Source organism: Coenobita brevimanus, chromosome 65, assembly GCF_032717465.1.
Source record: "Coenobita brevimanus isolate Jiangsu-jjx chromosome 65, ASM3271746v2, whole genome shotgun sequence".
Lineage (NCBI taxonomy): Eukaryota > Metazoa > Arthropoda > Malacostraca > Decapoda > Coenobitidae > Coenobita > Coenobita brevimanus.
In genome coordinates, this window is record NC_137018.1 from 28843239 (window position 1) to 28867641 (window position 24403).

Sequence of the window (24403 nt, forward strand, 5' to 3'; positions counted from 1 at the left end):
CTAAGGTGCCAAGTTGTGGTAGGTGGTGGCGACCATCATCCACTCACTTGATGTAGTGCTGTCTATTTCTTCTTCAGCCTTTATCATTGTTTTTCTGTGCCTGCCCTCCTCCCTTCCTATTTCTCCCATCTTTCCTGTCACTTCTTATTGCTTTTCTTTCCTTTACAGGTGGCTTTACATTGAGTGACAAGGTAAATGGTTTCCTGTGAGCCGAGAAATCATTTACAACGCTGGGTGGTAACCATATAACCAAACCATACGTGCTTCCTACTTGTCAACAAGTGGGTTGGTGGGGGGTTAGTGCCCCTCCCCGTAAAACAAATAACTCAAAGTCAAATGGCCACCCCTTACAGGTTTATGGCGTCTGGCAGTAGATAGATAGATGGCCAAGTAACAACCACATTCACCCCCTTCCATCCCCCACCCCAACAACCGCTAAGACAGAGTGTGCTTCTGTACCACCTCATCGCCACTTTCCACCACAGCTCCCACAATCACCACAGCTGTTAGTACACATAATCGCTATTGACTGTTATGCATTTAGCTACCCCCCCCCCCCCCCGCCTACAATGGTATCACATCACTATTTTTTACGCCTTAGCCGTAGCCCCTCAAACCCCGCTTGAGACAGTTATCGGCGCTCCCGCCACCTATCAGTTTTTCTACAGTAAATTTGAATGAATATTCCCTATGCAAAATTTACAACTATGTGTATAATTGTCTTGGACGTACCATCCCAGTGTAAGGCTTGCGAATCCATCATATATGCAACAGTTTTTGTGTATATTAAGTGTGAATAGCTTTGTCTTGTCCTGTTTGTTTACGTTTTGCGCCATTGTTGTTGTGGAAGTGAAAAGTATTATCTTGTGTTTAGAGCTATGACTGGGTGAGTATTAATTGTATGTTGTTTCGCCAGTGAGAACAGTTTGTACCCTGTAGAAGCACTAGGAAGTGCAGAGGAACATTTTGTTTTGACTTGTTCGAGCTGACCTTGTTGGTTGAGTTGAATTTTGTTTTGTTATGACTTAATTTTGTTCGAGATGAGTTTTAGTTCTGAATGATACAGCGTTTCAGTATACTCCTCCATCCAATATATTGCCAACATGCCGGGAATCGAACCCGGGACTCTCAGGTGAGAGCCAGACAGCATACCACTACACCACAATTGGGTAAAAGATCTAGTTGTGCTGTAGTGGTATGCTGCTTGGTTCTCACCTGAGAGTCTCGGGTTCGATACCCGGCATATTGGTATTATATTGGGTGATTTTTCCTGTGTACAGTACAGATTTCTGTCTTCGTTTCAGTATACTGTTATGTGCTACGCAGTAATGTGGAAACCATTTTGAGTTTAACAGTTAGACAATTCGTGGCAGTTCTGTGTGTTTGTGGTTGGCGCCTTTGTGTTCGTGGTTGTAATCTGCTGCTGCGTCTGGTAAATGTATAGTATCGGCGTTTATTGTGCCCTCCCGGAACCGCCATTAGATTGGCATTGTACGGCGCATACCCCTTCTGCGTATGGAACTTCGTTACTTGTGATATCATCCCTCCATCACGGTAGCGTCTGAGGCTGGAGAAAGAATTACAGCCGGCCAGAATGCTCCCCACTGATAGAAAAGGGTAAATCGTACCAAACTGAGTTAGGAGTATGTTTTAAATAAAAATGGAGATATGAACGAATTTCCGACTCTTGTTAAGCATTCCCCAGCGCACAGTGCTATGAGTTACAGTAGTACTGTTTTCTTAGTTTTGTTCATTGTTTTCAGCAGTGAAAGCATTACTATTTAGTGTAAACAATTATTAAGTGATAAATAGTATTGGTTTGATGTTACTTTCCTTTTCAGGTAGATAGTGTGGGGTAAGATTTCCTTTCCCTCTTTCCTAAGAAATTTCCATGACTGCTTTCATATCCTGCATGGTGGTCCATCTTATTATTTCCTGCCGGATTCGGTTGGAGGGTTTTGTGGGTGGGGTGAGCCTTCCTGTTTTTCTATCCTTGTCTTTAACTGATAGAATATTTTTGTTAGTTATAACCTTACCTAAATCAGACAGCCACGAAAGGCCCAACAGATCTGTTAATGCTCGTTTTCCTCTGTATTCCTTTGTACTTATGACAGGTACTGCTATTACTGCTGCTACTACTACTACAACTACTACTACTGCTACTACTAATACCAATATTTAAAAGAACAACAACAACAATAATTATAATGATCACTAGAATTCTGAAACTGCTGAAGCAACATTCAAAGAACTCCACATTCCAGGTGAAAATGCTCTTATCACTGTAGATCTAATACTGAGGGACTTTTGGTATGACTAAATTTTTTACTGATTTTGACCTGTGACCTTGAGATCAAGGTCAAGGCCGTTTCATACTATGTAGATTATGTTCACTCATGACCCACTACATTTCCACCGAGTTTGGTTAAAATCGGCCAAATACTTTCCGATGTAGCATCTTCAGGCATGAGGCGGCCATTCTGATTTTTCTCAGTATCTCAGAAAGTATTTGTTGGATCTCAGTATCAATACCCAGGTGCACTAGTACCGGTATATGTTGACTACATACTGGAACATTTGCAAAGCAATCGATCTAGTAGTGTTTGCTGTGCAGGAAAGCAAAAATTGATAAAATAACATAGAGGCCGCTAGTGCTAGGGAAAAAAAAAAAAAGTTTGTGCCAAAAGAAGCCTGCAACCAAGATCCATCACTTGAAAATTTCAAGACTGTCTCGAACGGTCTTGGAATCCCAGGCTTCTAGATCTTTTCTCCCTTCCACCCCCCCAAAAAAATAGTATCTACAATATCAATAAGAACGCCACTGAATATGGAGTTCTCAGTAACAATAATAATTAGTTGTGCAGTTTCTTTCTGTGCGTTTGGCGAAAACATGGAAACTGCATACCCAATCGTGCATAATGTATGCCGGTTTCTTTGAAATCCATGTGTTCACAGAGTCCTGTTTCAAATCATTTTTATATATGGAAGAGGGGCTAACCCTCCAAGATCACAAGGGGGGTCACACTCCCCAAATATCACATTATGGATTAGAGTCCATTGCATAACTTGTATTAAGATATCAAACCCAATTATCTACCCTACTTTCACTAATTATGATTTTTTTTTTGGGGGGGGGCGAGGGGGGCTGACCCCCCTAAAAATCATGGTTGAAAATTTATTTATAGTGGAAGACTTTCCTAGTTACCCGACGAATTCAGCTGAGAAATTTAATTCAAATTCATCAAATAACCTACAAGGAGTTAAAGCACCCACCCACCCACACACACACACTCACACACCCACACCCACACTCACACCCACACACACACTGGATATCACGCAACGGTATAGGGCGCGTTGCCGAAAATGATACCATATCCTGCTTCGTAATAATAATAATAATAATAACAATAACAATAATAATGATACTGCTACTGCTACTACCAGTACTTGATGTGCCATGTCACTGAAAAAGTTGGCAGTCTCGGTATGCTTATTTTTCTGTCTACAGTTGATTGCCATGTGAGGTACCCCTCCGGTGTTGACTGTCTTCAATTAGTAGCTCTAGACTACTTCTGCTACTACTACTATTCCTACTACTCTTAATGCTAATATCAATACTATTTCTACTGCTGCCTATATTATTTCATCTTTTCTTCACCGTAACCATCAAGCCTACTACCACGGTGCCACTATAACATTCCCAACTCTGCCACTGTTACCAGAATCCTGTTCACTATTACCACTGCTACCTTTAACACACTAGAGACTACAGAGAGACTGGACAGCCACCATGTTGGTTCAGCGAATGTTGTTTGCTTGACTACGATCAAGTTCGTATAGATAGATCAGTGACACGCTGCTAGATAACACCAGTCACTTAGCTACTGTTCACATATTATGGCATGTTTTTGAAAATTATTCTGTCGTTGCGAAGGTATTGCTTTCTTAATATGTAAAGCTTCAGCAAAATGATATATTCCTTTGTACATCAGGCAGGATTGTTTCTAAGTTTATACAGAAGAGATAAGTGAGTTGGCAGGCGACGCTAGACAGATTAATACCGAGTGTTTATTTTGCCCGCGGTTTTTAAGTTTGATAGTTATGGTTTGTTATATCCATCATTATGTTAAAGTGGTTTGCATGAGGATATTATCAAGGCTTACTCCTTTATGTGGTTTTTATTAAAATTATTTTTTTTAATATTCGCGTTAAAATTAACATTAATTTTTTTGTGTCAAGATGGTGGCGACCATTATCCAGTCATTGATAAAGTAATGCCAGCTTCTTACTTCACCTTTATCATTGTTTTTTTGCCTGCCCTCCTCTCTTCCTATTTCTCCCATCTTTCCAGTTACTTTTTATTACCCTTCTTTCCTTTTCAGGTGGCTTTACACTGATTGACAAGCCAAATTGTTACACCACTACAGTTGAGCAATAACTACGGTGTTGTCACATAGGTTCCCTACGTTGTTGATGTTGTGTCCGTCTCAGTATAGCATGATGTGTGCAGTCACTGTCTGCCACTACTGCCATAACTACCACTTATTACAACCATGCCTTTCAACATTATATCCATAATAAGTAACAGCCACATCTATCACAGTAACCACCATATCTACCACAACTAAAAGCACATCTGCCATGTGTCACAATAACCATCCTATCTGCCACAGCTAAGACCATATCTACCACCATTAACTACTTCTCTGCAACAGCTACTGTCATCTCTACCACCACTGCCACTGTCTACCATAACTTCCACCCATTTTACCACCACAACCGCCAGGGTTGTTGAGTCAGTGATAATATTTGCCGAACTCCTACTCCTGCTCCAGAAATAATTTTACAAGTACGACTCCGACTCTGACCGAAATAATTATATACTGTATTAACAATACGGCACATGGACATGATGCAGATAAATGAATAATATTCATGAATTTTGATAGACGCAATTCTTAAATCTTCATTTTAAATTCTCCACTTACAGTGCTTGCATTATACCAAATTAACCGTTATACATGGTTGTAGAATAAACTGACTAAAGTATTGAAAAGATAGTATAATTCATACCATTTCAGAACCAAAATGCTCGGAGTCGGAGTCGGAGTCGTGAGAATATTACCGACTGACTCCGACTCCAACCAAACACAGACTATGACAAACCCAATCATCGCCACCACAGCTACCAGCCTACCACTCTGTCCTTTACACCTACCACCCTGCCTGTCATCGCTACTAGTGTATCTACCACAACTACCACTATCCACCACAACTACCATTATGACCACCACCATCTACCTGATTCTGCTGACCATAAGCGTCAAAAGCCACTAGGAGCAGTATATCACCCTCTCTCTCTCTCTCTCTCTCTCCTTTTTCCATTCCTTCGTACCTCTTTTCCTTCTTTTTTAGCTTCTACCTTCCTTCCTTTCTTCCGTCTCATCCTCCTTCTTCCCGTTCCATTCATTTCCCTCTTAATTCTCCTTACTTGTCCCTTTCACATTCTTACGTCCTTAGTCTCCATTATTCTTTTTCTTTCCTTCTTGCTTCCCCCTGTCCACTCTTCTCTCTCTCTCTCTCTCTCTCTCTCTCTCTCTCTCTCTCTCTCTCTCTCTCTCTCTCTCATTTTTTTTTCCTTTCATTGTTTTTTTTTCTTTTTTCCTCCGTCTGTCCTCCTTGCCTCTCACTCTCTTCATCCCCATTCCCTCTCTCGCCTTTTTCTCGTCTCATCTCGCGACCTCTCACCCTTAACGAGAGCTTAGGCGAATATGGATAATAATGTGCATTTTGTTGGCTTACTTTCTCTCCTTCCCTTTCTCTTTGAGTCTGAATCATGTAAACGGTGTGGTAGGTAAGGCTTGGTGATAGTGGGTTAGGTGAGATAAGGTTTGTTTTTAGATTATATGTTAGGTTAGCTGTATTTATGCAAGGTTACTTTAGGTCAGGCTAGTACTTTAATTCGCTTAGAGTGTATTAGATGAGCATAGTTTTTACTAGCTGAGGTTACGTCGCATTAGTTAGGTAAACTTAAAATTAGAGTTGGTTTGGTTTAATTAAAGTATACCGGTATTACGTTAAGTTAGATACCTCTCTGGATATTAAGTAAAGCTAGCTTAGATTAAAATGATTAGTTGAATTAGGCTGTTTTGTAATATCAAGTTAACTTGAGTTAAATTAGGCTGCGTTTGATTAGATTAACACCTTCCGTACCAAGTTACAGTTAACCAATTTTATTTGGCTGAAGACATGTTTGGTAGCTAAGGTAAACGAATCTCTATACAGTATACCCCTTCCCTACGAGAGGTCTTCCCAGTTCTTAATATAATCGTCTGGTAGTAACAATTATCAAATATAAAAGGCGTCATTGTAGTGAGGTTTCAGATTAAGTAAAGTTAAGGTAATCTAATTACATTAACTTTGCGTAGTTCTGGATTTAAACCTTGCATTACGAAGGTGATTTTTTTTTTTTTTTCTAGTTCTTGGTACTGCTAAACAATTTAATTCAGCATTGAAAGGATCTCAGGACTAAAGGAGTAAATATTGACCCGTTACTACTACAACTATATTTTGTCCTTACTGTCATGCTGTTTCATTACGCTAAGAAAGATGTCGAACTGAAAGCAGGTGCGGACTAGGCGTGCTTGGGGCCTGAGGCTGTTTCTGCTTAGAGGCTATTATATATATATATATATATATATATATATATATATATATATATATATATATATATATATATATATAATTCATACGAGTCCACACACACATACATACCGTACATGCATACCTTGGTAACTGCCGTATGCCACGGTGTCACGGAACATAAAGAAAACGCTCTCCTTGTATTTTCCATTTGTTAAAAATAAAAATTATATATATATATATATATATATATATATATATATATATATACTGTATATATATTGCCACTGTATTATTTACTGGGAACCCCTCATAGGGTTTGGAGCCTGAGGCATCAGCCTCAATACCCTCCGTGTAAATCCAGCCCTGACTAGAAGAGGTTAAGCGAGAGTGTTGGGTTGAATTTAACCCTTCAGTACGATGATACCATATATTGCATCAGGACCATTGAAATGGTTAACAGCGGAAATTTCATTCTATTGACCGGTAGAGATTTCAATTTGATAAATATACAGTAAGCGTCAAGTGGTTACCAAAATAACACACTAGTAAAATTAGACATAGTTACACTTTTGTATTACAACCGAACACTAGATTATGTAAAACTGAGGGAATTCTTAGCAGTCAAAGGCTTTAAAAAGACTTTTGAATAAACCCTCTTTATGCCCGCACTCACAATAGTGAAACGGGTGGTATGCTTCGCTTGACGTGTGTGTGTGTGTGTGTGTGTGTGTGTGTGTGTGTGTGTGTGTGTGTGTGTGAGGAAAATAAATGAATAATTTTTATAGTTTTAATAAACTTGATGGAAGGGTTAATGTCAGCCATGAGGTAGACCTATTGGCTTTGAGAGCAATAGGTCAAAGGCCAAGGTCATATGGCAAGGTCAACTCAAAGTTTTGATACGATTTGGAGCCAAGTTGGTGAAAGAGTTGAGGGTCAGGCGAGAATGAAGTAATTCGTTTTTTATAACAGTTCGCCGAACGTCAAGGTCACAGAGCAAAGTCAAAATTGGCCCTTAGAACATTTGTAGAGTGCGGGTGTTGCCCCTTCTTGTTCAGCCACTAGCACAGCAGGGAATTACATCTACTGTTCAGTCAAGATAAAGTACAACAGTCAAAGGGTTATCTAATATAAATACTGTCTTACGTCCTTTGTTCTTATATCAGTTTCTTGCATTATTGCATTGTTTCTAAGAGATGCATACTTTTCTATTTTTACGCATTTTTTTTTTTTTTCTATTCGTGGATACTACCTACTCCAGTTCACCCACTGTGTTAGTGCGCTAGTTTGCCCTTGCCGCTGCCAGACCATTTTATTCGTCTTAAAGGAGTCACTGCAATAAACGGGTTAATTAAAGGCTGCATCCAACCCTTCCAGTTTGCAGTCTGCTTACCTGAATAACATCAGAAGTGGGCAAGAATAAAGTAAAAATGACGTGCTCTGGTTGAAATGATGATGATGATGATGATGATGATATTTTATTCTTGAAATTCATGTGCACATCCCCATTACTTTGATACGAAAATAAATCAGTTGTGTGTGTGTGTGTGTGTGTGTGTGTGTGTGTGTGTGTGAGCAAAATGACTCAGCTGAATAAAATCGTCTGGTGGTACCTACAACGGAATATTAGAAAAATGCCGATCATGAAAGAGTTCATAATTATATGCGGTGAAAACTATAGAATAATGGATTAATGTATAACAATATCAGAACTGGTTGGTTTCAAATTTTGGTATTTTTAAAATAATAATGTAAATAACTACAGAAGTACTGTGAATGCAAATGCGAGAATAATGTAGGAATCGCAAGGTTTTATGCTGTACTTTATATTATGTTAAGTATTCCGGGAAAAATATGCTACAGAGAGTTTTGTATGTAAAATGCGAAATCGTTGTATACTCCGTTTGGTGGGATTGGAGGCTTTTCATCTCATATCCCCTCACCGACTCCACTCAGTCTGTCTGACTCCGTAACACGGATGCCCTCCCCCCCCCCTCTCGCTCTTTCTTATTAGTAATCACTGTTCCTCTGAACTCTCAGCTTGCATTCTGCCCATTACGGCTGATACGGAGCACCAGTCTAGTTTTATAGTCACCCGTTTTCTATCCACCTCTGATGCAAAAGTGATCTCCCAGTCTTTATGTATGCAACCAGTTGTTTAAATGCAATGTATTCAAGCAACTCGAAGTTAATGAATCTACTATATTATTTGTCTTTCATTTTTTGTTAAGTTTTCTTCGAAAGGGATAAGTTTTACAAGCTCAAGCCTTGTGCTTTCCCCCCCCCCCTTAATTGAAAAGTGCATCTGTGTATTCTGGTATTTTGCTCAGTCATACGGTTAAGAATTAGAGAAACTGCGGGTGGAGAGAGACTTGCAAGTTCTCCACCTCGTTATTCTGATGAGCTGTTTGTTTACCTCTGACGTCACCGCAGATCATAACTATTACTTCACACTGGGGCAGAAACCAGAGCTAGTCGCCCTGAGTCGTGGCGAATTTGTTCTTGCACACACAACGAGCAAGAAGTATTAGCGCAACACGAAACAGATTATCCTGCCACTTGTTGTTCCACTATACTTCCTTATGATGTTATATGATTTCTTTTTAAGGTGGTATTTGATTGGCCTCTGACATCTTTTTTATATTTGGTTATAATTATGTATGTATCTTTCTCTAATTCATATATATATATATATATATATATATATATATATATATATATATATATATATATATATATATATATTCCAGATAATTATATTTAATTTGGGGTTACCTGTCGCAACGAACACGAAGGAAACAGTTCAGTACGATGATGGGTTTTGTATTTGTTACCGGCAGACGACTCTATTCATCTCTGAAGTGGCGTCGTGTGGTTAATGGGCCAACCAGGTCAGTGGAAGTGTAAAATAAATTGTGTAGGATTAAATCAGTACTTGCCAGACGTCGCCAAGGACGCTCCTGGCTTATGTGCCTTATACTGAAGGATGGTGCTTTAGTTCAATGACCCCCATGCACCTAAGCTGACAAGCCTGTTTTAGTGTTTTCTCTTGGATAAATATTCAGTTGGTGGTATCCACAATGCAGTTAGTGCATATTTAGCTGGTGATATCCAAAATACAGTTAGTGCGTCACCTACCTGTAAAGGAAATTATATTTATGCCCGTGTTAAACTTTGATGCTTCAGTTCCATTTAAATAATAGCAAATAAGGTGGAGTTCGCAAAACTTCCTCTCCTCAGGTCATAAAGCCCATAATGGTTAAGTTTTTTAATGGCCGTTGTGCAGTTGAAAGGCATAAAGCTATTTACTTCTTAATTTCCACTCTCACGCTCTCATACTTATGAATCAGTCAGCCAAGCATTATCAAGCCATACATCAAACAGCTGTCCTCATTACTTCAGTGACCTGATAAGAAATCATAATACATCTGCAATATTCACTCCATTGTTTTCCCATCACTGCTTATAATGGATACTTAGAGAATGGCAGCTAAGAAGAAAATGACCTATATGTGTAAGAAGCAGAGTGAAGGGAGCGAAAGTGAGGCAGTGTGTGGGAGAGTTGGAGTCCACCGTAGATGGAACAGCTTAAAGTGGCGTCACACTAGGCCAAAAGTGACTAACATGCGAGCCAGTTTTGCCAGCCAAAACGGCTAGCAGAGGCGAGTGTCCATCACACTCGTGTGTTTTTGAAAGCCGAAACGGCTAACAGTATCGTCTGCCCAGGCGCCTCGTGGTCATTAAATTTTGTAAACAAACAACCACGGAGTACCCACTCTCTTTTCCTCAGTTTCTACAACCTCCTAACGTACTTTGGCAACTCCAGAACCACAAAGCAGTCTACGAGAGTTTTCCTTGCCACAGGATCCATATCGATATCTGATTTCTACTTGTTGTTTGGAGACAAAACAGACAGCCTGCGCGGCTGGTCACCCGAGTGTCCAAATATTAATTTCATGTTACAAGAAAAAAATAAAAGTGAATAAAAACCACATGAATTAAATTGTATTTACTTAACAATTTTAGTTAAAGTTTCCTTCTGTGATTAACAGAATATTTTCTCACCAGTTACAAAAGTAATACAGGCTCATTTGAGTTCTAATCCCATCAACAAGCTGTGAGCATTCGCCTCGCACGCGAAATCCCGCTCACCCCGAGTCAGTTTGGCTAGCGGGTCGCAAAACTGGCTCGCATGTTACACACTTTTGTCCCAGTGTGACGCTGCCTTTAGTCTACAATGAAAGCAACAAAGAGGCAGTCAAGACCGCCTCGGGCTTATCTCTTAGGTTCGTGGTTAACTTTTTTATTTTTTTTTAATGCTGAGAACCTACGGAAATTGGCATCTCTAAAGAAAGTTGAAATAATGAAAACCGTAATCTGATTCCGTATTCCTTCTTTCCGAAATGCCTAGACACATTGCTGTTAAAAGACTGAAGGTTATAGGTAGAGAACAAGACTTCTAGAAATGATCAGATGTACATCAAAGACTATTAGTTAACTCTTGCATCAGAGAAGTAGACAGAAATGGGGTGAGAGTATGTAGCTAGACGGGTGCTGCGTGCCAGGTACAAAGGGAAGGGCACACACGCAGTGTTCAGAATAGCAGAGACCGATGTAATACGATGTAAGGGAGAGGGTGATACAACATTGTGTCGAAGAGACTAGAATACTTCCTCTAAATTGACGAAAAGACAGGCCTTTTGACTCATAGCAGAATGTTGGAGTGAAAGTAGGCCAGTTTAGTAAGGAAACACGAGTGTATACTGGGTGAAAGCAGCCTGGGAAAATATTGGCTTAGTTTGGCGGCTGACGCAGAGTAATGGAGAGCTGTAAGAAAGATGACGACAAGGTTTTGACAGTTATAGCCAGAAAAAAACGTTAGCGAGTATTATTTTTGTTACGGTATTAATAATAATAATAATAATATTATTATTATTATTATTATTATTATTATTATTATTATTATTATTATGTTAGTATTATTATTATTATTATTATTATTATTATTATTATCATCATCATCATCATCATTATTATTATCACTTATTATTATTATTATTATTATTATTATTATTATTATTATTATTATCATCATCATCATCATCATCATCATTATCCAGACCTCCTTTCCCACCCAAGGGGGGGGGGGTAAGGAATAGCAGCGTCCAGGCAGCCAAAGTTTGCCCAATTCAACGGGGCACGCTTCCATTCACTCATCACTCAAGCCCACGGAATCCTGGCTCTTTCTGACAGGTCAGAAGGTCCACCACGTGTACTGTACCACCACGTACATATACCTATCCGATAGAGTCAATCTGAAAGCTGTCACGTTAAAAAGGGGTACCAAATCCATGGTCATATACCTCTCCATACAAAGTCCATCCAGCCAGTGCGATCTCTTGTCAATCCCTTAGCCTCGCCAACTTCCATACCTCTTTTCCTCACACTCAATTCACCATATCCCTCCACCTTCTTCTTGGCCTCTTCGCCTCCTCCTTCCTTCAGATTCGCTCAGATATGCCTTTTTCACCACTCTATAGTCTTCCGTTCTCTCCACATGACCGTACCATCTCAGTGCACTGTCTTCGATTCTGGTGTCCACAGACTTCCTCACTCCGAATCTTTCGCGTATTACATTATTCCGTATTCTATCCACCCTCTGTACTCCACACACATTCCTCAACAGTCCCATCTCCACTGCTCTTACTCTTGACTTTTCATTTTCATGTCACAGCATAGTCTCACACCCGTATGTTAAAGCTGGCACTAACACTCCTTCATGCTGCAACACTCAAGCCTCTGTTTCTTATCAAGGCCTTCATAGCACCAGTTACTTTCCTGTCTTGTATCGCTCAACTTTCCACCTTTGCACATTTTCCTCTCTTTTCTGTCATTGTACCCAAGTATTTGTACTATCTTACCAATTCCAGTCTCTCTCCATTCACCGTAACATCACACTGGGAGTCACATTTTCTCTCAGTAGCCATTACTTTACTCTTTTCTACATTTACTCTCAAGGCATGACGTTCACAGACATCTACAAAACTCTGCACTAGTCTACCAAGCTCTTGTCCGGTATTTGCAAGCAGTACTGCATCACCAGCATACATCAATTTTGAGTTCATCCATCACCATTCATTACCAACGCCATCCCCCTCTCCATTACTCGTGTTTTTACTTCTCCCATCACCCCATTCAAATATACATTGAACAACCATGGGGACATAACACTACCTTGTCGCGCTCCAACGGTGATCATGAACCATTTACTTAAATGCCCGTTTACCAATACAAATGATTCTCTACCATCGTAAAAGCTCTTAACGGCACCTAGCAGCTCACCATCTACACTGTACATACGCAGAACCTTCCACAGTCCTTCTCTGTCTACTTTCTCGTATGCTTTTGCCAGATCCATAAATACCATTAACACCTTATAGTCCTCACAAGCCTTCTCCACTATCTGTCTCACTGCAGATATTTGATTCATACATCCTCTGCCACTCGTAAAGCCACCCTGTTCGTCATTCACTAGGCCTTCTGATCTCTCTTACTATCTCTGTTGTAATTCTTCCATATACCTTCCCTGCCCCACTCGATAGACTTATTCCACGATAATTCTTGCACTCACTTCGGCCACCTTTATTCATGTACAGAGGTACAATCACAGCCTTTTTCCACTCTAATGGCACAATTTCACTCGTCCGTGCCTCCCTGCATTTTTCCAACAAGCACTTCATTCCGTTCTCTTCACTCCACTTAATCATCTTTGCATACGCCTCATCAATACCAGCTACAGGTACTTTCTATCTTAATCATCTTTACATACACCTCATCAGTACCAGCTACTTTCCCATGTTTCAGCCGTTTCACAGCGCTCTTCACGCACTGCATTCCATCTCTGCACATCCCCAAAACCAATCATGTTTACAGCCACTCTGTTCTCTCTATTCCATTCATCAGGCTTTCATAATATTCTTTCCTTCTGGTCCTTACTTCATCCCCATGGGTTAATAATCTACCCTCTTACAGCCTTCACACTTTCACATTTCTTTCCACTGTCACTTCTACATTTCCGCACCTCTTTCCAGAATAACTTCCCATTTTCAGAATAATTTACATTCATTTTTCTTCCTAGATTATCATTTACCTCCTTTTTCATCTTCACTAGCCTGTTGTAGCAGCCGTGGCTCAGTGAGTTAGAGCGCTCTGCTCTGACCGAAGGGTCGGAGGATCGAATCCTCATTGGTAGACATCAGGAAGGGCATCCGGTCATAAAATGCTACGCGCTCCAATCCAAAGTCCTCTATCTAGGGGCAACGTCTTAGCCCTTCGGGGATACCTGGCATAAAACATATATATATATATTTTTTCCTCTTCACTAGTCTCTTTACGTTCTTCTTGCTCTCAGTATATTCAGTTTTTATTTCAGTTGAACCTCTGTCCTGTATCCACTCTAGCTACTTCTTCCTCTTTTTCTCCACTGCTCTCTTAACCTCTTCGTCTCACAATGCCGTACCTTTCTTCGTCGTTGTTACTCTTGCAACATCACACACCGCTCTAGCATTCCTAACTGGGCAATCCACAAGTTGTCCAGATTCATTTCATTCCACTTCACTGATTCCAACTCCTCCCCTACTTTTGCCATTTCTTTAATCCACAGCTTTTCGACTTTCATTGTCTCTCCCTGACTGCTCCTCTCTCTCTTGGTCCACCTCACTCCTCTCAGCTTGATCTTGCATACCACAGTCCTATGATCTGATAAACCTCCACATCGTCCTGCCACTGCCCTCGTATCAACAACACTTCCCAGCAGCGTTTTCGAAAAGAGCAAGTAATCAACCAGGCTCATCATCATCTCATCATTATTATTTTTTATTATTATTATTATTATTATTATTATTATTATTATTATTATTATTATTATTTTGTGGTAGTTAGAGGTGCTCACCATCCACTCACTCGATGTAGTGCTGCTCTTGGGTGTCTGCCCTTTCCTCTTCTTCATCCTTCTTACCTTCCATCCTCTTATGTCTTCCTTTCCTTCATTCTTTCTTTGTCCTTCTGCCTACGGATAACTTTACACTCCCTCTTCTGTCTTTCCTTCATTCTTTCCTCCTCCTTCTACCTGTGGGTGACTCAACACTGAGTGACAAGCCAAATGGTTTCTTGTACACCAGGAAACCATTTACTACGCTGGGTGGTAACCATATAACCAAATTTTGGCGCCTGGTGGTTTAGTGAGCAATTATTGCGTTCCAATCGGATTGAGCCGGTGAAGATTTATATCCAAGGGGTGGTTGGAGTTGATTGCTCATGTAATGCCACTTAGGGATGAGTGAGGTTGATCACTCTCATCTTAAATGTCGGGACCAACTGCCTAACCCCGGGCTCCTACGCTCCTCATCGGACAATGTAGGGTTGGATGATGGATGGATGGATGGATAATAATAATAATTATTATTATTATTATTATTATTATTATTATTATTATCATTATTATTATTATTATTATTATTATTATCATCATCATCATCATCATCATCATCATCATCATCATGATCGTTTTATTAATATTATTATTATTACTATCATTTGTTTCGTTTCGCTTATAAGGCTCTCACGTCTTTGCATGCGTCGGCCAAGACTCTGTTGGGCAGGAGCCTCAACCGGAAAGCAGGACCCATATATGTATATGGGTCCTGCCGGAAAGGGTTGTGGCCCTGCGGGGGTGCGAAGGAGAATTGCAAGGCCACCCCATTCCCCACCTCTCCCTAGACTCTTATGGGCCGGAGCCCTGCCTGAAGGGGTGAGGATGACCCTTTGTGTGTCGAGCAAGGCTGCTGGCACAGTGCTACCATACGGCTGGATCAGACTTAGTACTGCTTCACGGTAATGAGCGAGGCTGAGGTTGGCTTCGACCTAGTATCCGTCAGACTACTGGTAGTCAGACCTAGTATGTGGTAAGAATACTTGCAGCGGACTAAGAATACTTCCCCAGTATCCCTGCTTGTCGTAACAGGTGACTAAAAGGGACCTTTTTGTCTCCCGTCCTTCTCTCCCTCTTGTCCTCTTCTTTGCTGCCCTACCTCTCGTCTTGATATTTCTGTTTCTCCCGGCCTTTATTTTCCCTCGTCTCCTATCAGTTTAGATATATGGATACATGATATGAATAGGTTAAGGACTTTTCATTTATGTTGACCTTTTCTCCCTTACATCATTTTCACGCCAAAGACCACTGCAACGCCAACCATAGTGCCATATAGCCATATTCGGCCTGGTGCTAGTTCCTCATTATTCCTTCCTTTGTTCATTAACGATTTTCGGAAACAAGGTGCGTCGCTTCTGTACAGACTTCTGTTGACATTAGTGAAGCCACATCACATCACACACCACACAGCATACTATATCACTCTCACACCACACAAAATCACCCTCACACGCTACTCCACACCAGGAGCATTAACTGAAGGGCCGTGAAGATCCTGCATCTAGTAATTTTGTACAAGTTTATATCGACAGTTTGCATATATATATATATATATATATATATATATATATATATATATATATATATTGGCATTACACCTTTAATGACTCAACAGGAGCGTAGGGTCCTGGAGCAAGGGTAGTGAGTCTAGACATATAAGGAAAGAATGACCACTCTTCCCCAATAAGCCCCAATCATACCTTGTTTTTCAAAGCCTTTATGGGCCAGATCTTGCTGGGACGTCTTAACCCACTGGAGACTAGACATTAAAGCATAAAACCACCAGGCATCCAAGACCACCCAAGAAGACAGTATTAACGTATCACCAGATGCAGAATTCAGCGAGTAACGAAGAAGTGTTTGGAGGCTGGTCAGGCCACGAGTACATTTCCCATTGTGGTGATACGTGAGTGGGGTTGGAGCCGCAGTGCTTCTACGGAAGTTTATAGGTGGACGCTTGTGGACCTAGCCAGGCGATTATGAAAGACACTTGAAATTAATTGACACCTGTTTTGCTGTTGCCAGATTCAGCTGGTATAATTTTAGTACCCTGATATTCCTCGAGGGTGCTAAAGACATCCAGTTGCGGTTAGGAATATTAGTACATGTCTGGTGTTCCCTACTGCCAAAGCGAATAGCAAATCTAACCGACATTCATACCACTGATTAATAACAGCGTGATCTAAATAGGGTCCGGTAGTTTCGAGACGATAGAAAGGAATTGCTGACCACAATTGTACACACAATCAAAAAAGTATCTTTACACTGATGGTCGATGGTTTCACAATGAACGTTGCTGGTGTTAGCGTTTTCTTCCTAGGGCAAATAGTTCTCAATGATAGTTTATTAATACATGTATTATAGACTTCATGCTTTGCTAGGAGGCATACACTTATATAAAAAATGACTAAACAACGTTTTCAAATGGCTCGTCTACGGTTTCAAAAGTAAAGACGGGAAAGTGTAAAGATATTTTTTTGGTCGTGTGCACTGATGCTGATTATAAACTGACATTTTAACGCTCTTGGAGTAATACAGGAGTTTATGGAACACTGAGGCCACATATACACCTGTTTTGTTGGGCGATTATTCTGTATTATTTTTACCATAGATAAACATAAGATGTGCCAGATGCGTACTTAATGATGAAAAGAGCTTATTACTGACATTGTATAACTTTTGGACTTTAATGTAAGTGCTTATGAAAGACACGATTTTAATGAACACTTTGTTTTTATTCTATGAAGTTTGTATTTTTTCACTCGATAAACAGTTTATACAAATACTTACTGTAAATAAACAAAACAACGCTCTTAACTTACATTTTGACGCTCTTAGGTTAGCACATGTCTGTGAATGGCATCTGAATTGAATATACAATTTCTTCATTGTTCCTGTACTAGTTTACACCTAATATAAGCGTAAAACATGTTCGTGGTGCATGTGTGAATTTTCTTAACATTGCAGTGAGGTAATAGGTTCTTGTACAAATATTAAACTTGATACCTGACACTTGTGGTTGGATTACCTTGCTCTGGTTGTTAGCACTGTTTTACAATATAATATAAACATTAAATTTCCTTTTGCAGTTTTCCGTATAACTCATTCATGGTTGTGGCTTCCATAATATTTGTTCCAGTTAACACCAGAAAATTTAATCCAGCTGAGAATGAGTCGTGGAAACCTGAGAGTATTAATAGTCTTCATTATTCCTTTTATGGTTAAGACAACTCCATTATTATATTCCGGCTGACTCCAGAGTCTTATTCAACTGAGAATGAATCACAAGAACCTGAGAGTGATAAGGGTTGAGGGAAGAAGACTTAATGACAGAAAGAAGATGAGATGGATGGACGTGTTATTTATTACTTATTTTTGCTCTTTCTTTTTTCAAGGTTGAGAGAAGAAGACCGAGGGGTAGATCGCAGATGAGATGGATTGGCGACAGAGGAGTAGACCTGAACGGAGGCCTTGACGTCCCGGTTTGCTGAATGGAATGAGAAGGTTTGGTACAATATAGTAAGCAGCTCTGCAGATCTTGTAACACATCTCCCTTGGCGGCTTATTACGCACATTATATCTCAGCATCCTTTGGTGCTGTTGACGCAAACTATGTCAGTTTTAAGTGACAAATGTAATACAAGCGAATGTTGAGGTGTAAGTTGCAAAACAAATCCTCTAAGGATAGGTCCTACTAAGCATCCAGTGCCAACGAGAATGCGATCTTTGGTGATGGCAAAAATTTGAGTCTACAAGTACAAAAGACCCAAGATTCACAGATTGAGTAGTTAACCTCTTCTAACCAAGGATATCGTGTGCGCATATTGTTTTCCTTCCTATTAACAGACGATTTTATTCAGCTTCGAAGAGGCTTTTCAAGTTGGTGGGATTAGGTTTGGCCTTCATCATTCCCTTCAAGGTGAGAGCCCCTTCCCAAGCTGAATAAAATCGACTGGACGTGGCAAGATTAAGTCAGCAGAATACATCATCTGTGTCTGTGGATTAATGATTATGTTAACCAGACATTTATTGTGAATGTCTGATGTCACATCTCTTGCAGGTTGATTGTGAGTGATTTTCATTAAATACCGTGTACTTCAGTATGACTTACTAAATTTCGTTGTACTTTATCGGATACATTTATATGAAGATACGTTTATATGAAGCTACAGAACGTGGTGAAAGTTTTTGGTGTATCAGATAGAGCCAGCACTCTGGGAGCTTGAATGGTGAGTGAATGAAAGCGTGGCCCATTGGAATTGGTCATATTTGGGATGTCCGGACGTTGCTACTCCTCACCTTGCCCTGGGGTGGGAAGGGAGGTCTGGATGATGATGATGATGATGATGATGGTGGTGGTGGTGGTGGTGGTGGTGGTGGTGGTGGTGGTGGTGGTGGTGGTGGCTTAGCCTACATAAAACTAAACTTACCGTTTTAATGAAAGAAATTGCTACAAAAATCTTTCTTCGACGTACATAACATTAAAATAATTCATTAGGTTTATTTTAGCATATAATCCCTCTTTGTAACAATACTCTCTCTCTCAATCAATCAATCAATCATTTCCTGTGGCACCCCACGGGATGCATAGGGCCTCAATGAACTCTCTCCACCAATATTTGTCTCTTGCCATCTCCTTCAGGTCCCACCAACACTCCTCTCCTGCTTCTTTTTTCATTGTCCTCAACCAGGTTTCCCTCGGCCTACCTCTACCTCTTCTTCCTCTAGCAGTCCACTCTGGCACATCCTGTATTAAACTACCTTCTTTTCTGTATATGTGTCCCAGCCACTTCCAGCGAGACAGTCTCACATATTCATTAACTGGTTCCACTCTCGTAATATCCCTTACTCTTGCATTTGTAACTCTGTCTTGCCACTTTACCCCAAGAATCCTTCTCAGTATTTTATTCTCAAATCCTAATACTTTCTGATCTGTTGCAATTGTACTGTACCATGACTCATGCCCGTAAATTAAAATTGGTCTAACCATGGACTTGTAAATTTTCACTTTAGTATGTACCGAAAGCATATTATTATTCCAAACAGATTTCAACATTCCAACAGCTCGCCAAGCCTGTCTAATCCTCTCCTCAATTTCATTGTTTAATGATCCATTAGATGATACAATCGTTCCCAGATATTTAAAGTTTTGTACATTCTTCACCAAATTATTCCCAATTACACAATCGATTTGGTTCTCCACATTCATATTAATAATTTCAGTCTTTCCACAATTTATTACCAATCCCACTTTTTCTCCTTCCTCCACCAGACAATCAAGCACCCTCTGCATCTCGTAAATACTTCCGCAAATCAATTCAATATCATCAGCATAGTCCAAATCCATCAGCTTCTTATTTTCTTTCCAGTTAATTCCTGCACCTGTTCTCCTTACAACCTTTTTCATAACATAATCCATAACCAAAACAAACAACAATGGCGAAAAAATTCCTCCTTGAATAACTCCTGACCTAACTTGAAATGGATCACTCAAAGGACCACCCACCATGACCTTACAAAAAGTACCTTCATGCAGGCTTCTAATAATATTTACAAACTTTTCTGGTATGCCATAGAATCTCATAATTTTCAACATAGCTCCACGTGAAACACTATCAAACGCCTTTTCAAAATCCACAAAACACATACTAAATGGCATTTTCATCTCATTAGCTTGTTGCATTAGATGCCTTACAATAAAAATCTGATCATTACAACCTCGACCCTTTCTAAATCCCGCTTGTTCTTCTCTTAAAATTTTATCAATTACTGGCTCTATTCTGTTCAACAAGGTTTTGGAAAAGACTTTTGCAACTACAGGTGTCCAAGTTATCCCCCTCCAATTGCCACACACACTTAAATCTCCCTTTTTTGGTATTTTTATAATAACTCCATTTTTCCACTCTTCTGGAATTCCACCATAATCCCAAGCCACATTAAAAAGTTTCAAAAGCGCATTCATCATCTCGTCATTTTCCACCTTAAGCATTTCAGGAAATATTCCATCCTCTCCTGGGGCCTTAAAGTTCTTTAACTCCTTTATAGATTTTGCTACCTCTTCCAAAGTTATATCCCCTGTTTCTATCTGCAAATCTCTCTCGGATGGCAAAATGTCCTCTTCAGCTGGGATTGGTCTATTTAGAACAGATTCAAAGTGCTCTTTCCACCTTCCTTTTATATCCAAATCTTTAGTCATCAAATTACCATTTCTATCTCGTACAGGTATTTCCTTCCTTCTCTTTTCAGTCCCAGTTAACTCCTTTATGGCCTGATACGCTGCTCTTGTGCTCTGACCGTCATTTTTACTTAATTTAATTTCTGTCTCTGTCGCCTTTTCATCATATAGTCTCCTCTTATCACGTCTAACGAGTCTTTTTACTTCAGAATGTAAACTCCAGTACTTTGCTCTAAGTACTTCAACTACCTGGCCATCAACATGTTGTTCTTCAGTTCTGAACTTAGCCTCTTTCCTTTTCTGAATTGCATTCCATGTTTCATCTGACATCCACTTTTTCCTTCTCGCTTTTCCCTTTTTCTTGATAGTAACCTTAGCACTCTCATGCAAAACCTCTTTTACCTCTCTCCACATTTGATTAATATCATTGTCTTCAGATTCCATCAAAGTCTGCAGGACTAGAAACCTGTTCCTACAGTCCCACCGAAACTTTTCTCTTGTGTTCTCATCACTTCTCAGCTCATCAAAATCATAATTATTACCTCCTGTACAATTACCATTAACGTTTCTCTTAAGTTTTATTTTAATCTTTGACACAACAAGTTGATGATCACTACCTATATCTGCCCCCCTCCTTACGCAAACATCTTGCAAATAACTCCTATGCCTTCTGCTAATTGCAATGTGGTCAATCTGGTTACAATATTTACCACATGGTGAAATCCAAGTAGTCTTATGTATTTTTCTATGCTCAAAGATAGTTCCACCAATTATAAGGTCATTTGCCAAGCAAAAGCTTCCAAGTCGCACCCCATTTTCGTTTCTTACACCAACACCCTCCTTACCTATACAATCTTCAAAGCCATCCCTACTACTGCCAACAATGCAAACTAACACATCATGTCTTGCCACTCTATTCACTACATCCTGCAGCTTCTCATAAAAGTCATCCTTCATTTCATCAGCAGCCTCATTTGTCGGAGCGTACCCTACAACAATACTGATATTACCATGGTCAGATTTTAAACGAGCATAAAGCAAGCGCTCATTAATTGGTTCAAACTCACATACTGCCTTACAAGCATCTCTACTCAGCAGTAAGCCTACTCCTTGGTAATGATTTCCATCACTCCTACCAGAAACCAACATACTAATACCATCTTCCAAATTCATTTTATCAACTCCAAGCAACCTCGTTTCTGTAAGAGCACAAATATCCATCTTGTATTCCCTGAACACTAAAATAAGCTCTTCCATTTTACCAGCCTGATTGAGAGTTCGAACATTCCAGTTTCCTATTCGTAAGGTTCTTTTTGGATGTATAAACTTAATTTTACACCGTGGGATTCTTAGCACCCCCTGCCCACTTAAGGGCTGCACGGAACTGAGGGCCATTGTTTCGTCACCAGAGTTCATCAAGATTTCTTAGGCAGAAAAATATTTTACCCTGGAGCCAATGCCAGTGACTCGCAGGACTCTCTAGCCACTTAATATCTTATCGACTTTTATGTCAACCAGTAATTCAAGTTGTGTAGCTCAGTTACGTTGTACTCTGTGTTTGTCGAGAGGTGACAGTAGTTAAATATATTATTTTTTACTCTTTCTCTCTCTCTCTCTCTCTCTCTCTCTCTCTCTCTCTCTCTCTCTCTCTCTCTCTCTCTCTCTCTCTCTCTTAACAGCAAGAGCATAACCTGTTCAGACATTGAAGTCTTGCTGCATATTACTCTAAGTTTTACTGTTTTTCGCTAGTGGTAAGTGGTGGCAACCATCATCCACTCACTTGATGCAGTGCTGCCTGCTCCTCTGTTCACCGTCCTATATCATTATTTTCCGTGTCTGCCCTTCTCACTTATTTCTCCCATCCTTTCTGTCATTTTTTATTAATCTTCTTTCCATTTCAAGTGGCACTACACTGCCTGACAGGCCTAATGGTTTCCTGTAACCCAGGAAACCGTTTACGTTGGGCGGTAACCATAGAAACAGATAACGAGGTGATGTGAAGCTTACAATCGTGCCCATTTTAACTGGATGGAGAGACTCAAATGCGTCGTCCATCCAGGACCCTAACCTCTACATTCCTCTCCGCCCCTCACTGTGTCGATGTGCTGTCTGCCGCAAAGTGGCATTGGTTCACTGCACGGGACGGCCCTGTTGGGTCGGTTGCCTGCCTGCTGTTTATGGTTCTGCTCGGTCAGACGGACCAGGGTTAATCAACAACAACATCATTTGTGTTTTACTGTAGAAAACATATATTGCGGTTTCAAAGTTTGAAATTGTTGGCGTAATGATTTATTATTGACAAACAGCCCAGCATCGTCTCCATACATGACATTATCCATCATGCACTATTCACTGGCCTCACTCGCCTCTCCACATAACTTGTTTTGACCCATCTCGTAGCCTCATCTGTATGTATAATGAATGTCATCACCCACCCTTGCCTCACTTCAACACTTAGCATCATCTATTCACAATGACCTCCTTTACAAATTCTTTGTGGTCTGGTTTTGTGAATGTGAATGGCGTGCTTTGAGAATAAAATTTGTAGACTGATGTAAAGTGATGGTTGCTGAGAAAGGTGACTTACTCGTATAATGGTGTGCTGATAAATGGAGAGGGAGATTTAAATTTTTGAAAGAGTTTCAGTAGCATGGTCTATAGTAATAACACAGAGGTAAATGTTTTATAAAGGAAGTGGAAAGCAGAGTGGCTCTAGGAAGAGGCGTGGCCGGCTTTATGAAGACGTTGATATACAAAAGAGGAGTGAATATGGAAATGAGACAAGGAATAAAATTAGGATGCGTAGATTCAGTAAGAAACGAAATTTGTAAGAGATTTAGGGTGAGGAAGTTTTTGATTAAAGAGTATAGAACGTGCTAATATAAAGACTTAACACTGTAAATACCAATAAGGTGGTGAAATGGGTATTATGTGAATGAATATGATGGTAGAAGAGGGTCAAGAAAGTGGATGGATACGGTAATGAACTGATGAAAAATCGAGGTATGTAACTTCACCAAGCTAAGGAACTAACAAAGGATCGAAATGAATGGAAACATGTATGGAGATGCACATAGAGGTTGCAACCGTTTCTTAACTGTAGTCGACGAAATGACTATCCTATTGGTGTCTGAGAAGCGCATCTAAATGGAAAAAATAATTGCAAGTAGTTGCTGATGGGTTTTGATAGATAAGTGATGTCGGAATTTCGAAGGTTAAATGATGTATGAATGATCTTGTGGACTGTATTCTGTGGACATGCTGTTTCAAAGTTATGAGTTCACAGTATCTCTGCCTCTGAGCCTTTCATTTCTAAAGTAAGAGGCTGCTGCTGCTGCTGCTGCTGATGATGATGATGATGATGATGATGATGATGATGGTGATATTAGTGGTGATGAACAGACATCAGTGAGTGTAAATGGTGCAGTTACTCGGACGTTAATTGAAACTTCATGACAATCATTTTATCGGTGAGAACGAGGGCAAAGAACTGGGCTGGTGGTTCGTGGCTTTCTCAGAACCACCCCCTTCTTCCCAGTCATCTTTGGCATGTGTAACGAGTCATAGAAAATAAATGTTTCTTCTTTTATTTC